This window comes from Lithobates pipiens, unplaced genomic scaffold (assembly GCF_037356315.1).
Source record: "Lithobates pipiens isolate NorthernLeopardFrog02 unplaced genomic scaffold, aLitPip1_a1.2 Scaffold_22, whole genome shotgun sequence".
Lineage (NCBI taxonomy): Eukaryota > Metazoa > Chordata > Amphibia > Anura > Ranidae > Lithobates > Lithobates pipiens.
The window spans coordinates 27,835,852-27,849,438 of NW_027507784.1; positions in this window are offsets into that span (position 1 = coordinate 27,835,852).

Below are 13,587 nucleotides of genomic sequence, written 5' to 3' on the forward strand. Positions count from 1 at the left end.
AAGTCTCGGAGCCATCTTTGACGCAGAGATGACTATGGATGCACAAATAGGATCAGTAGTCATTGGATCCCATCATCTTCTCCGCCTGCTACACAAACTCATCCTCTTCATTCCAGAAAAAGAGAAAGTAGTAGTAGTTGGAACAATCATCAACTCGCGACTCGACTATGCAAATTCCCTCTACATAGGACTACCTAATTACCAGATTGCATGTCTACAAGTCATCCAAAACACAGCAGCAAGACTAGCCACGGCAAATAAACCCTGGGAATCCATCTCTGCATCCCTAAGGACCCTCCATTGGCTAACGGTAAAGGATAGGATCACATTCAAGACCCTCTGCCTCACCCACAAATGTACACAAGGAAACGCTCCTCAATACCTATGTGAGAAAATAAAACACTACATACCCAATCGCAGCCTCCGATCAACAAACCAAAACCGCCTCCTCATCCCCAAGTCCCGCTACAAATCTAGGGAAGAACGAAGATTCGCAGTCCAAGGACCATGGCTATGGAACGCTCTACCCACCAACATCCGCATGGAAGAAAACCATCGGGCCTTCAGAAAAAAACTCAAGACCCACCTCTTCTAAAGCCTTGTACACACGGTCGGAGAATCCGTCGGAATGTGTCCTATCGGACCGTGTTGTCAGATAATCCGACTGTGTGTGGTATGCATCGGACTGATTCAGTCCGAATCTCCGTCGGACTCAATTTTCCAACATGTTGGAAATATTTCCCGACCAACTTTGCCGAGCGGACATACTCCGATCATGTGTAGAGAATTTTGATCGGACAAAGTGCCACGCATGCTCAGATCAAATTCCTACATCAAAGCTATTGGCTACTATTGGCTACTATTGGCTACTAGCCTGAATGAAGTCCCATCGTAACGAAATTACGTCATCACGTTCTGAAAGATCGGATTTTTCGCCAACTTTGTCCGACCGTGTGTATGCAACAGTTTCGGACAAGATCCAATGGACAAAATCCGACGGGAAAAATCCGACGGATTTGGTTGTGGAAATCTCCGACCGTGTGTACAGGGGCATAGAAGCTAGACAACCCAGGACCGACCAAGCACCTTGAGGTGATTGAGTTTGCATTTGCAGCGCTATACAAATCATTCATTCATTCATTCATTCATTCAAAGGTTTAGCTCTGGAAAACACTTTTTGATAGATAAAAAGTGCATTTTATATACAACTATATATATATCAGACCAAAATGAGGAGGAATGAGGGATAGAGGGACATTGCTCCAAATCAGGGACAGTCCCTCAAAATCAGGGAGAGTTGGGAGCTATGAGTGTCTTGTCTTGTGACATAAGGGCTCGCCCATCCATTTCATTCTTGCAACTCACGGATTTTCCCCAATACATACTATACATGCTTTAAGACACTAAAATAGCTCACAAAGTTGTTTTTCTATTTTTCTAGTGTTATTTTCTCAACACCACACCTTATCTGCGTCAGATCTCCTAAATGTCATTTCACAAAGCAGAAAAAAACATGCTTTATTTATCTTGCTCTCTTGATTAACAACATTTTTATGGCTCTCTTTGTTTACAAGTTTACATCAGTATTTTTTGCTAGAAAATGACTTATAGCCCCCAAACATTATACTTTTTTTTTTTTTTTTTTTTTAGCAAAGACCCTAGGGAATACAATGGCGATCGTTTGATTTTTATGTCACAAGGTATTTGCGCAGTGGTATAGTGGGTGCGAATAAGTACCCTTCTTGTGGTGGGCACTACCTGAGAACCTGGGAAGTTAACAGTAAAAATGTATTCAACTGCTCAGAGCCTGGTATGAAGTTACTCAAGGGGTGCATGTGAGGTCTTGGTGTATTACTAGAGAACTTGGGTCCATAATCACTAAATGGGGTATGTGTAACATCACTACGACTGAGGTTATTCAACAAGACAGGAAGGAAGAGGTAGTAGCCATGAATTGCAAGGAAGAACAGAAACGAGTTATTGGCGTGGTACCTGGTTAGGTGACATATTCTCTGGTAGCGAGGGGGTCGGTGCTTTGACTCCGTTTCTGTCTGTCCATCTCTGCCGGTCACCAAGAGTGGACTAACATTACGGAGATTTATGGCCTGGTCACTTGGTACAGGAAGAGAAGAGTTAAGAGGGAGCATACATGAGGTCTGCTCAGCAGGACCCCATTCTGTTACTGAGTGTGAGATAACCAAGGTCTGCTGACTGGTGGAGTGGGCAGGGGCTCAGTCTGTCCCTCTGAATGCAACACATACATCAGTACAAGTGTGTAGACCATGGGACAAAGCAGCTTATGGAGAAACTTCATACTGCACACATGTGGCTCATCTCTGAGTTGGGAGACTCTTCATATGACCAAGGCTCCCGTCTGATCCTGGGCATTGGTGTGCACAACTTTGGGCAAAGTGTTACCCATGTGCAAGGGTTGGTGACCTGTTTAATGCCTGGTGTAGCCCAGAAGAAACCCCCCCAGGTTAGGCCTCTTATGTTACCCTTGCTTGGTGCCCAACGAGGAGGCAAACATGGAGGACAGGGCGATTATCCTATCACCCTACCCCACTTACAATATTGGGCTCCCAACATGGGGCTACGCCTCTAAAGAGACCATTACCCGTGACAGCCCATGTGGATAGCACATGTCTACTTCCTGATTTGGCTCCTGCTCAAGGTACAATCACTGGATTTGCGGAGAAGTTGTTGAGGGGTGTATATAGGAACGTATTCTTGAACACACTTGGGTCCTCCATGTGCATGCTACAAGTCATTATACCTGGACAACAGATGCCAGGGAATAACCTGTCTACCACTGACACCGGAGCTCAGTACATGTCTGCAGTAGGGTTCACCCAGTGTCACACAAGCCCCTGTGAAGAACTCTGGGTCATCTGCCCCACGGTCGGAGACATCTGTCCCTTCCCACAGGCTTGCTGCCCTCAATGCTAGGTGATCTCGTTCAGACCCCGACTCCAACATACCTGTGACATTCGAGAGCACTGGAGTGCCACTCACCAGGAACCCCCAGCCAAGATTTTGTGGCCAACACTGAGGGACTTTCCTAGGGTGGCCTCCAAAATCGAACCTGGGGTCCAGCCCTGCTCACCCAAGGTGGGGTCTCCATCTGTTCTTCCCCTGGAGACCCTATATGATGAGGTTCCATCACCACCAATTGTCAGGAAAGGTTCCCTCCACTGGTAATATCGATCATTTGGCGTGCAGTACTAAGATCCACCAGCAGGTGTCTCCTGGCAGTTTGGAGCTGTCAGAAGAGCTTTTCCCTGCTGGAATTATGTAATCTTTGGTCCGCAGTACTGGCGTCCACCAGCGGAGGGATCCCGGCAGTGTGGAGCAGGTATTACTTTCTGCAGTCAGGCGACTGATAGCAGCCATTGTATAAATACCCGGCAAGTGCACACACACCTTGCCCTGGTATTGTCCTTGTGCCCTGACCTGCAGCCTGTATACCTGATACCTGATACCTGATACCGATCCTTGTTTCCTGCATCCTGCCTCCTGAACCTGTTACAACCTGATCCCTTTCTCCTTGTCCCCCGCATCTGCTGACCTCCTATTTATGACCCTGGCCTGGCTTGACTAGGATTCTGGTATTCCCTTTTGCTACATATGCTGGTTTGTTCGTTTATCTTCACTGTTTGGTTGTTTGATTTGTTCACTCAGTTTGTATTGGTGGTGTGTTCACATTTATATGCATTTTCTCTAATAAACTTACTTTTACCTATTTACGTCTGGTTCACTCTGTCGCAGTCACACAGTTCTGGTCACTTCTAGTTCATGATACCAATTCTGCACTCATCCACTGTGGTTCCCCCCTGCCTATCCTGGATTCTCTGGTACCAGCCCTTCTGCAGCAACCTCTGTTGGATACTACTACACTAATGAAAGCACATACTACAGACAAGCAACCTCCGTTTGTGCTGCAAGTCGCCCACTCTGAACCACCCAAGGGAATTTCTTGGGACGTGCTGATGTTCGACCAGCTAGGTCTAGCCATCCCTCTGGCACCTCCTCAACTCGTATCATAAGCCTGCTTACCAGATAGCAAGCAAAAAGGCATTTGGCTGTAACCCAGCCACGGCCTTTATCTTGCAATGTTGACCACTGGAACACACAGGAAGTGGACCGTAAAGCTGGAAATCCCCCTAGGCGTCACGCAGAGTCCGTGGTCGTACTTCAGTGATATGCTCAAGATATGCTCAGGAGGGAAGAACCAGATGCCGACCGGCAAATACAGGAGCCCGTCCTCCTCTAGAACGATGTGGTGATGTCAATAAGTGCCCTCCCAGGCGCTTTCAGGGCTTTGCTCGCGATTTGCGGGCGAATCTGCGTGCACGCATGCGCATGCACGCAGTTAGGCAATCCAAGCATTGGCGCATGTGTGTGCACCAGTATGCATCTCAGAGGCATGCGCAATGGGCGCATGTGCACACATCCCGCGAGCACACCTGTGCAGGCTAACGCGGTTTGGCGCCAGTGGCCCTATTTAAAGGTACAGCTGCATTTGTTCAGTGCTGTTTGACTGCAACTTGTACCTGAGACTCCTGTTACCTGTTCATCTGATTGCCATTACTGACCCGGCTTACGTCTGACTCTGCTGATCTCTCCTGCCCTGATCCCGGCCTGCCTGACTCTGTTTATGGACTGCCTATTTGATGCTGAACCTTTGCTAGTCTGTGACCTTGCCTTTGCCTGCCGTTACTGCCTGTTTGCCTATCTGCTCTGACCCAGCTTGTCTGGCCAACCCTCTGCTTGTTCCAAGTGTGCTGAGTCTATCCAGGATCCGCTGCCTCTGTTCCTGTGCCTTCTTCTACCCGGCTTGCTGATCGTCCTCCTGCTCCGCCAGCTTCTGCCAGTTTCTGCAGTTCCAGCCATCTGGAGGATCATCTCCACTGCCTGCATCAGCTGCCGCATCCAGCTCAGACACTCCTACCCAGCTGCGCTCAGGGGACCACTGTCTTCACTCCAGTGGGCCCTGAACCAGAGTCGTAAGAGAAGTCTTCTTCCACCAAGTCAGGCTCACCACCCAGGTACCTAACACCAGACGCGTTTCGTCACAGGTGTCATCCCCATCACCTGTGACGAAACGCATCAGGTAGGGCACCTATTGAAATCACTACGTCGTTCTAGAGGAGGACGGGCTCCTGTATTTGCCCGCTGGCATTAGTTTTTACGTGCAATTTTTTATCAACTAGCATGTAAGTGCATTACTAATTTTTTATAAATATTTGAGACTGTATTACCCTATGGTGAGCTTTCTTTCCTCCTGAGCATATCTTGAGCATATCACTGAAGTACAGCCACTGACTCTGTGTGATGCCTAGGGGGATTTCCAGCTTTACGGTCCACTTCCTGTGTGTTCCAGTGGTCAACATTGCAAGATAAAGGCCGTGGCTGGGTTACAGCCAAATGCTTTTTTTTTGCTTGCTATCTGGTAAGCGGGCTTATGATACGTGGTCGGGCACTCTTTTTGTGTGTGGAGTGACTGTGGTGTCATGTAAAGGAGGACTCTGTTCTTTATATGGACTATTAGTCTGCTCAACCATCAACCATTACCAACCTTAAAATACAATTTGTGTGCATTGGCGCATTTCTTCACCCCCCCCTCTTTTTTTTTTTTTTATATGGTTGTATAATCTGTGCTTTATTCAATGCACATAGGTTTTCTATGCTACAACCTTTGACCACATATTTTAACTTCTAGATAGAAGAAAACAAAATAGCTGCTGTGCAGGAGGCTTCAAAAACAAATGTGTCTGAAGAACCAGCTTGCGTGACAATAGATGATGACATTATAGATATTCAGCCCAGATTCCTTGTTTGCAATGCGGGTATGTGTACAAGTAAACGTGTGTTAAAACAATATTTTTTGAGTATTTTTAACCACTTCAGCCCCGGACTAATTGTTAGCCTAAGGACCAGAGGTCTTTTTACAATTTCGCACTGCACTGTTTTAACTGGTAATTGCGCGGTCATGCAATGTTGTACCCAAACTAAATTTGCGTCCTTTTCTTCCCACAAATAGAGCTTTCTTTTGATGGTATTTGATTGCCTCTGCGATTTTTTTTTTTTTACAATATAAAAGGAAAAAGACTGAATTTTTCTTTAAAAAAAAGATATTTCTACTTTTTGTTAGAAGAATAATCGAATAAACTAAATTTTAGTCATACATTTAGGCCAAAATGTATTCAGCCACATGTCTTTAGTAAAAAAAAAATGTAAATAAGTGTATATTTATTGGTTTACGCAAAAGTTATAGCGTCTACAAACTAAAGTACATTTTCTGGAATTTACACAGCTTTTAATTTATGACTGCCTATCTCATTTCTTGTGGTGCTAAAATGGCAGGGCAGTACAAACCCCCAAGGAAATTGCTGAGGGGTATGTTGAGCCCATTGAATATTATATATTTTTTTTGTCCCAAGTGATTGAATAATGACACAAAAAAAAAAAAAAGTTTACAAAAAGTTGTCACTAAATGATATATTGCTCACACATGCCATAGTTATATGTGAAATTGCACTCCAAAATATATTCTGCTGCTTCTCTTGAGTACGGGGATACCACATATGTGGGACTTTTTGGGAGTCTAGCCCCGTACGGCACCCCGAAAACCAATCACTGCCTTCAGGATTTCTAAGGGTGCAAATTTTTGATTTCACTCCTCACTACCCATCACAGTTTCGAAGGCCATAAAATGACAAAATAACACAACCCCCCCCCCCCAAATGACCCCATTTTGGAAAGTAGACACCCCAAGCTATTTACTGAGAGGCATGTTGAGTCCATGAAATATTTTATATTTTGCCACAAGTTGCAGGAATATTACAATTTTTTTTTTTTTTGCACAAAGTTGTCACTAAATGATATATTGCTCACACATGCTATGGGCATAAGTGAAATTACACCCCAAAATAAATTCTGCTGCTTCTCCCGAGTACGGGGATACCACATGTGGGGGACTTTTTGGGAGTCTAGCCACGTACGGGACCCCGAAAACCAAGCACTGCCTTCCGGATTTAAATATAAAACTCTACCAAAAAAAACTGTTAGCGATCGCAGGGATCAGGCCTGACTCTGCAAACGCTGCAGTTATGTGTTTAGTGTTTTGTAAGTGACAGTGATCGATCGATACTGCACTTGGGTGGGCTGGGCAGAGGGGCAAAACGCAGGTGCTAGCAGGTATCTGGGCTGATCCCACTAACAATGCGTTTTTTTGGAACCCTAAACTGCTGGGGACGCTAGTATAGATCTGATCAGATCAGATATTGATCTGTTCAGATTCTATACCACTATGGGAGGTGTATGCTTTGCGTGTGGGTGTTAGCGGTACTGGCACTAACCTAGCGCTGCCTGGGGCAATGCAGACCCTGACCCTAAAACCTAATTAATATCACCCGCCGGGTGATCAGGGGGTTAAACCTTTATTGGGTAATAAATGGTGGGTGCCCTGATGCTATAAAAAGCAAACTAACTAACCAGAGTCACCCGTAACACTTATACGGTGATCACTGGTGAAAGGGTTAACTCTAGGGGCAATCAGGGGGTTAAAATCTTTATTAGGTATTATAACTAACGCTATAAAACCCTGGCGGTGAACATAAAAAATAACTAGCTACCTAGCGGCACCAGTGACACTAATTCAGCGATCAGAAAAACGATCGCTTAGTGACACTGGCAAAAGGGGGTGAAAGGGTTACCTGGGGGCAATCAGGGGGTTAAAACCTTTATTAGGTAGTATATGGGGGTTCCGGACGCCATATAAAAACCTGACGGGGAACCTAAATAACTAACTGGCTATCCAGCGTCACCAGTGACACTAATGCAGCGATCAGAAAAACGATTGCATAGTGACACTGGCAAAAGGGGGTGAAAGGGTTAACTCTAGGGGCAATCAGGGGGTTAAACCTTTATTGGGGGGTAGGGGGCTACCCTGGACCTAACACTAACTGCCCTGACAGTTTTTACTGTCACAACTGACACTAAATGCAGTGATCAGTAAATCAATGATCACTGCAATCAGTGACACTGTGACTGGGAGGGGGGGTGATCGGGGGGGGGGGGGGGGGGTGATTTGTGTGCCTATGTGTACCTACATGTCAGTGTAGTGTTTGGTGCACTTACTTTCTCTGTTCTCCTTGCAGTCCGGTCAAAAAGACCGCCCCGAGGAGAATGACATCACTTCCTCCCTGCCTGTATTTACACTACACAGGCGGAGGAAGCTTCTCATTCGCCAGGAGCGATCGAGAGGGGATGGCCAGAAACCAACGGCCATCCCCTCATCCCGGATCGCTCCTGAAGCGAAACGGACTGCCGCAGCCAGCGGGAGGGGGTCCGATCAGACCCCCCACCCGCTGGAAGGCAAGCACCTACATGTACGTGCTTGTGCCTGTCGGTGCCATTGTGCCGACGTACATTTACATGCAGCGGTCCTTAAGTGGTTAATAGTTCTTTATCTTTTTCTAAGTGTCCGAGCTGTTGAAACCAGCATGTTCATTATGTTGAGAGGCACAGGCTTAGAACTTGCTCAAGACATAATAACTTGCTCTCGCTTAAAGCGGAACCTACAGTCAATTTTTCAACTTTCCATCTATTAACCTCCTCGCGCCCGCCCTATGGCCGAATGACGGCCGTAGAGCAGGCGCATTCGTCCGGGCGGTCGTCCCTGGACGGCCCGATGTTTACTTCCGCAATGCGCGCCCCCGCGGGCGCGCATCGCGGAAGCTCTGTGTTCGCCGTGTCCCCCGGGGACAGGCAAACACAGATCGCTGTAAACGGCCAATCACAGCGGCCGTTTACAGCGTGATCGGCGTGTCCAATGGGAGATGATCTCATATGTAAACATATGAGATCATCTCTCGGCGCCGCTCTCCTTCCTCGCACTGTCTGTGCGAGGAGGGGAGAGGGGAGAGATGAACGGCTGCAGCGGCAGCCGTTCTGCCTGTGGGGGGAAAAAAAAAAGGTAAAAAAAAATAAATAAAGTGCCATCCGCCCCCAGCAGTGCCATCCGCCCCAATGCCATCTGCCCCAATGCCATCTGCCCCAGTGCCATCTGCCCCAGTGCCATCTGCCCCAATGCCATCTGCCCCAGTGCCATCTGCCCCAGTGCCATCCGCCCCAGTGCCATCCGCCCCAGTGCCATCCACCCCAGTGCTACCTGCCCCCAGTGCCATCCACCCCAGTGCTACCTGCCCCCAGTGCCATCCACCCCAGTGCTACCTGCCCCCAGTGCTGCCTGCCCCCAGTGCTGCCTGCCCCCAGTGCCCCCTGCCCCCAGTGCCACCTGCCCCCAGTGCCACCTGCCCCCAGTGCCACGTGTCGTCAGTGCCACATAGTGCCATCCGTCATCAGTGCCACGTATCAGTGCCATTTGTCATCAGTGCCACGTATCAGTGCCATTTGTCATCAGTGCCACCTGTCAGTGTCACGTGCCATCTGTTGTCAGTGTCACGTGTCATCAATGCCACTTATCAGTGCCATCTGTCATCAGTGTCACGCGTCATCGGTGCCATGTATTAGTGCCATCTGTCATCGGTGGCACATATTAGTGCCACGTATTAGTGCCATCTGTCATCAGTGCCACGTTTCAGTGCCACGTATTAATGCCACGTGTCATCAGTGCCACGTATAAGTGCCACCCGTCATCAGTGCCACATATTAGTGCCATCTGTCATCAGTGCCACATATTAGTGCCATCTGTCAGTGCCACCTGTCATCAGTGCCACGTATAAGTGCCATCATTGCCACGTATCAGTGCCATCTGTCATCAGTGTCACGTGTCATTGTCCTGGTGCTTCAAAAGTGTAATAAATAGTCAACAAGTTAGATGTGTAATTTATGTTCCTAGAACACATGATGGCGCTACCTGCATGTTGGGCCTCTCTATGTGGCCAGGCTGTGAAAAAGTCCCACACATGTGGTATTGTAATACTCAGGAGGAGTAGCAGAATTTTTTGGGGGGTGTCATTTGTGGTATACACATGCCACGTGAGAGAAATAACCTATTACAATGACAATTTTGTGGAGAAAAAAAAAAATAATGAAAAATCTTAATTTTGCAAAGAATTGTGGGAAAAAAATGACAACATCAAAAAGCTCACTATGCCTCTTACTAAATACCTTGGAATGTCTACTTTCCAAAAAGGGGTCATTTGGGGGGTATTTGTACTTTCCTGACTTGTTCGGGTCACAAGAAGCGAGATAGGCCACCAGTACATCAGATGTGATCAATTTTGTGCGATTCGCACCACAGCTTGTAGACTCTCTAACTTTCACAAAGACCAAATAATATCCACTAATTTGGGTTATTTTTTACCAAAGATATGTAGCAGTATAAATTGTGACCAAAATTTATGAAGAAAAATTAATAATTTGCATAATTCTGTCACAGAAACAAAGAAATATGCGTTTTTTTTCCAAATTTTCGGTCTTTTTTCATTTATAGCGCAAAAAATAAAAACCCTAGAGGTGATAAAATACCACCAAAAGAAAGCTCTATTTGTGGGAAAAAAAGGACAAAAAATTCATTTGGGTACAGTGTTGCATGACTGAGTAATTGTCATTCAAAGTGTGAGAGCACCGAAAGCTGAAAATTGGTCTGGGCAGGAAGGTGTTTAAGTGCCCTGTAAGCAAGTGGTTAAATCTTCTGCCCTTGTTGTTGTTTTAATTAAAAAAAATTCTGTATAAGGTATTTTTTAAATAAAAAATATAAGGTTTCTAAAAGGGACATTTTAAGCGCAATGACACCATATTATATAAAAAATATACATTTTAATATAATATAGAAAAAACATATAGATACATAATTGAAACCAGTACAGAAATAGTATAAGATGAATATAAACAATTGCAATGCGGATACATCTCAACATGTTTCACCATACATCATAAGGCTTCTTCAGGAGAATTAATTTATCTCGCATAAGCATATAATCTCTGAAATAAATAGAAAGAAATCAAAAAAACACACAAAAACACTAATCAATACAATTTAGCACCACAAAATATCATAGAGACTAGAGGTCGACCGATATATCGGCCGATTTTTTTCCGATTTTTAAATAATCGGCATCGGCTGATTGTGCTGATAAAAAGCCGATTCTACAGCGGGACTTTGAAATGACTTCTGTAAGAAGTCAGTGTAAGTTGCCTGAGTCGTCATAGTAACACTTTCCTCCTCTCTGGGCAGAATGCCAAGAAAAGAACTAAATGATACAATGTTTACACTTCAATGAATGAAGTCATCTCTGTGTGTAGAAGTTCTCAGTTTAACCATTTAAAGACTAAATCTTTTCTGACACTTGTTGCTTACAAGTAAAAATCCTGTATTTTCTGCCAGAAAATCACTTAGACCCCCCAAAAAGGATATATATATTTTTTAGCAGAGATCCTAGGGAATAAAATAGCGGTTGTTGCAATATTTTATGTCACACGGCATTTGCACAGAGGTCTTTCAAATGCATTTTTTTGGGGAAAAAATTACACCATTTAAAAAATAAAAATAAAATAAAAACAGTAAAGTTAGCCCATTTTTTTTTTTTTTGTCCAAAAGTTTTGACTACCCGTTTTTATTTAATATATAGGTTTGTTTGTTTTTTAATCTAGATCATACATACAAGTAAACTGATTGGAGGTTTGTTTTGTTTAATAAATGTTTAAATGTAAGAAATTTTCTGTATCACTTATGAAGTTGCTTTCACACTGGAGCGTTGATGGTAAAACGCAAGTTTTAGCGGCTCTTTACCATCATTTTAGCGGTGCTATTTGGCTGCTAGTGGGGCACATATAACCCAGCTAGCGGCCAAGGAAGAGGTTAAATGCGCCCATGAAGCACCGCTGCCAAATCGCATTGCATGCGCTTCGGCAGTGGTGCCCATTCATATCAATGGGCAGGAGTGGTGGAGGAGCGGTGTACACCACTCCAAACGTGCTGCTTGCAGGACTTTTTTTTAAGATCCTGCCAGCGCATCGCCTCAGTGTGAAAGCGCTCCGTCTTTCACACAGACTGCAGGGGAGCCATTTTGCAGGCACTTTACAGGCGCAATTTTTAGCCCAAAAGCGCCTGAAAAACGCCCCAGTGGGAAAGGTGTGTTAGATCAAGGGGGATTAAAAATAAATAAATAAAATAAAATCGGCCTAACATATCGGCCCAAAAAAAATCGGCATCATATATCGGCTATCGGCCGCCATGATTTCTAAATATCGGCATCGGCCAGAGAAAAACCCATATCGGTCGACCTCTAATAGAGACAACAAGTCTCGACCTCAAAAGCTGACCTGTACATTTCAATTGGACTAATATGTATAATCCACACGTGGTTGGATAAAAGCAAGGATCATATGATGATACCATAAAGAGGGATATATTCTAGAGAACCATCTGTTTAACACACAGAAGAATATATATAATAAATAGAGAAGATCTCTCTCTCTCTCTCTCTCTCTCTCTCTCTCTCTCTCTCTCTCTCTCTCTCTCTCTCTCTCTCTCTCTCGCATAGCTAGAGGTGTGCGTCTGTGTAAATCCAGGAAGTGAACAGGCAGCAGCTTCAGATGCCCACAGTTAAAATGGCTGCAGCCAGACTCAATGGAGGGAGATTTCTGCAGCAAATCTGGCTAGTACAGAATCACAGTATATATAAAATAATATGCAAAGTGTTTGGAGGGAAGCTTCAGAATGGCAAAGATTTTTTTTTATTAAAAATTATGTGAGCAGACCGCAGTTCCTCTCTTTAAGGACCAGGCCTAATCTGACACTTTATGTTTACAAGTAGAAATCAGAATTTTTTTGCAAAAAAAATTACTTAAAACCCCAGAAATTATATATATTTTTTAGCAGAGACCATAGAGAATAAAAATGGGGGTTGTTGCAATTTTTTATGTCGCGCGGTATTTGTGCAGTGGTTTTTCAAACGCACTTTTTTTTTTAAATACACTTTGATGAGTTAAAAACAAAAAAGCAATATTTATCCCAATTTGTCTGTAAAATATGAAAGATCATGTTATCTGTTATATATGTTATCTGACCCCAGATGATGCTTGTTGAGGCGAAATGCGTCAGCTGCTTACGCTGATCCCTTTATTACCGTTGAGTTGTTTGAAGCGTTTATCTTTTTTGGAATATGTAAGTGTTACTCTTATATATTTTTTAATAAATATTCCCTATGGGCATATGCTATGTGCCCCTCTCTCCTTCTTCCATATCCTCCTGGTTGGGCTCATTCACCCATGTATCATTAATCTGCTATATCCAATGTTTAAGAGAACGATTATCTGGAGATTTCATCCATCCAGTGAGTCTGGGTCCCTTTGGTCATCATTAAAGCTTGTTTGACTTACCAGGTGTAGTCCACGCTTTCCGGTAAGTGGCTAGTGCTTCTGGTGGTGGATTTCCTTTGTCACTCACTCTGTATTTGGATATTTACTCAAGATTCTCCACGATCGTTATTTCACTTTTTATTGAATTTATTGAATTTCATTGGAGCAAAAAATTTGTTCGAATACCGTTAAAGTCTATGGGATGCGAAAATGAAAAATCAAAAGTGCTAATTTTAAAGGTTAATATGCAAGTTA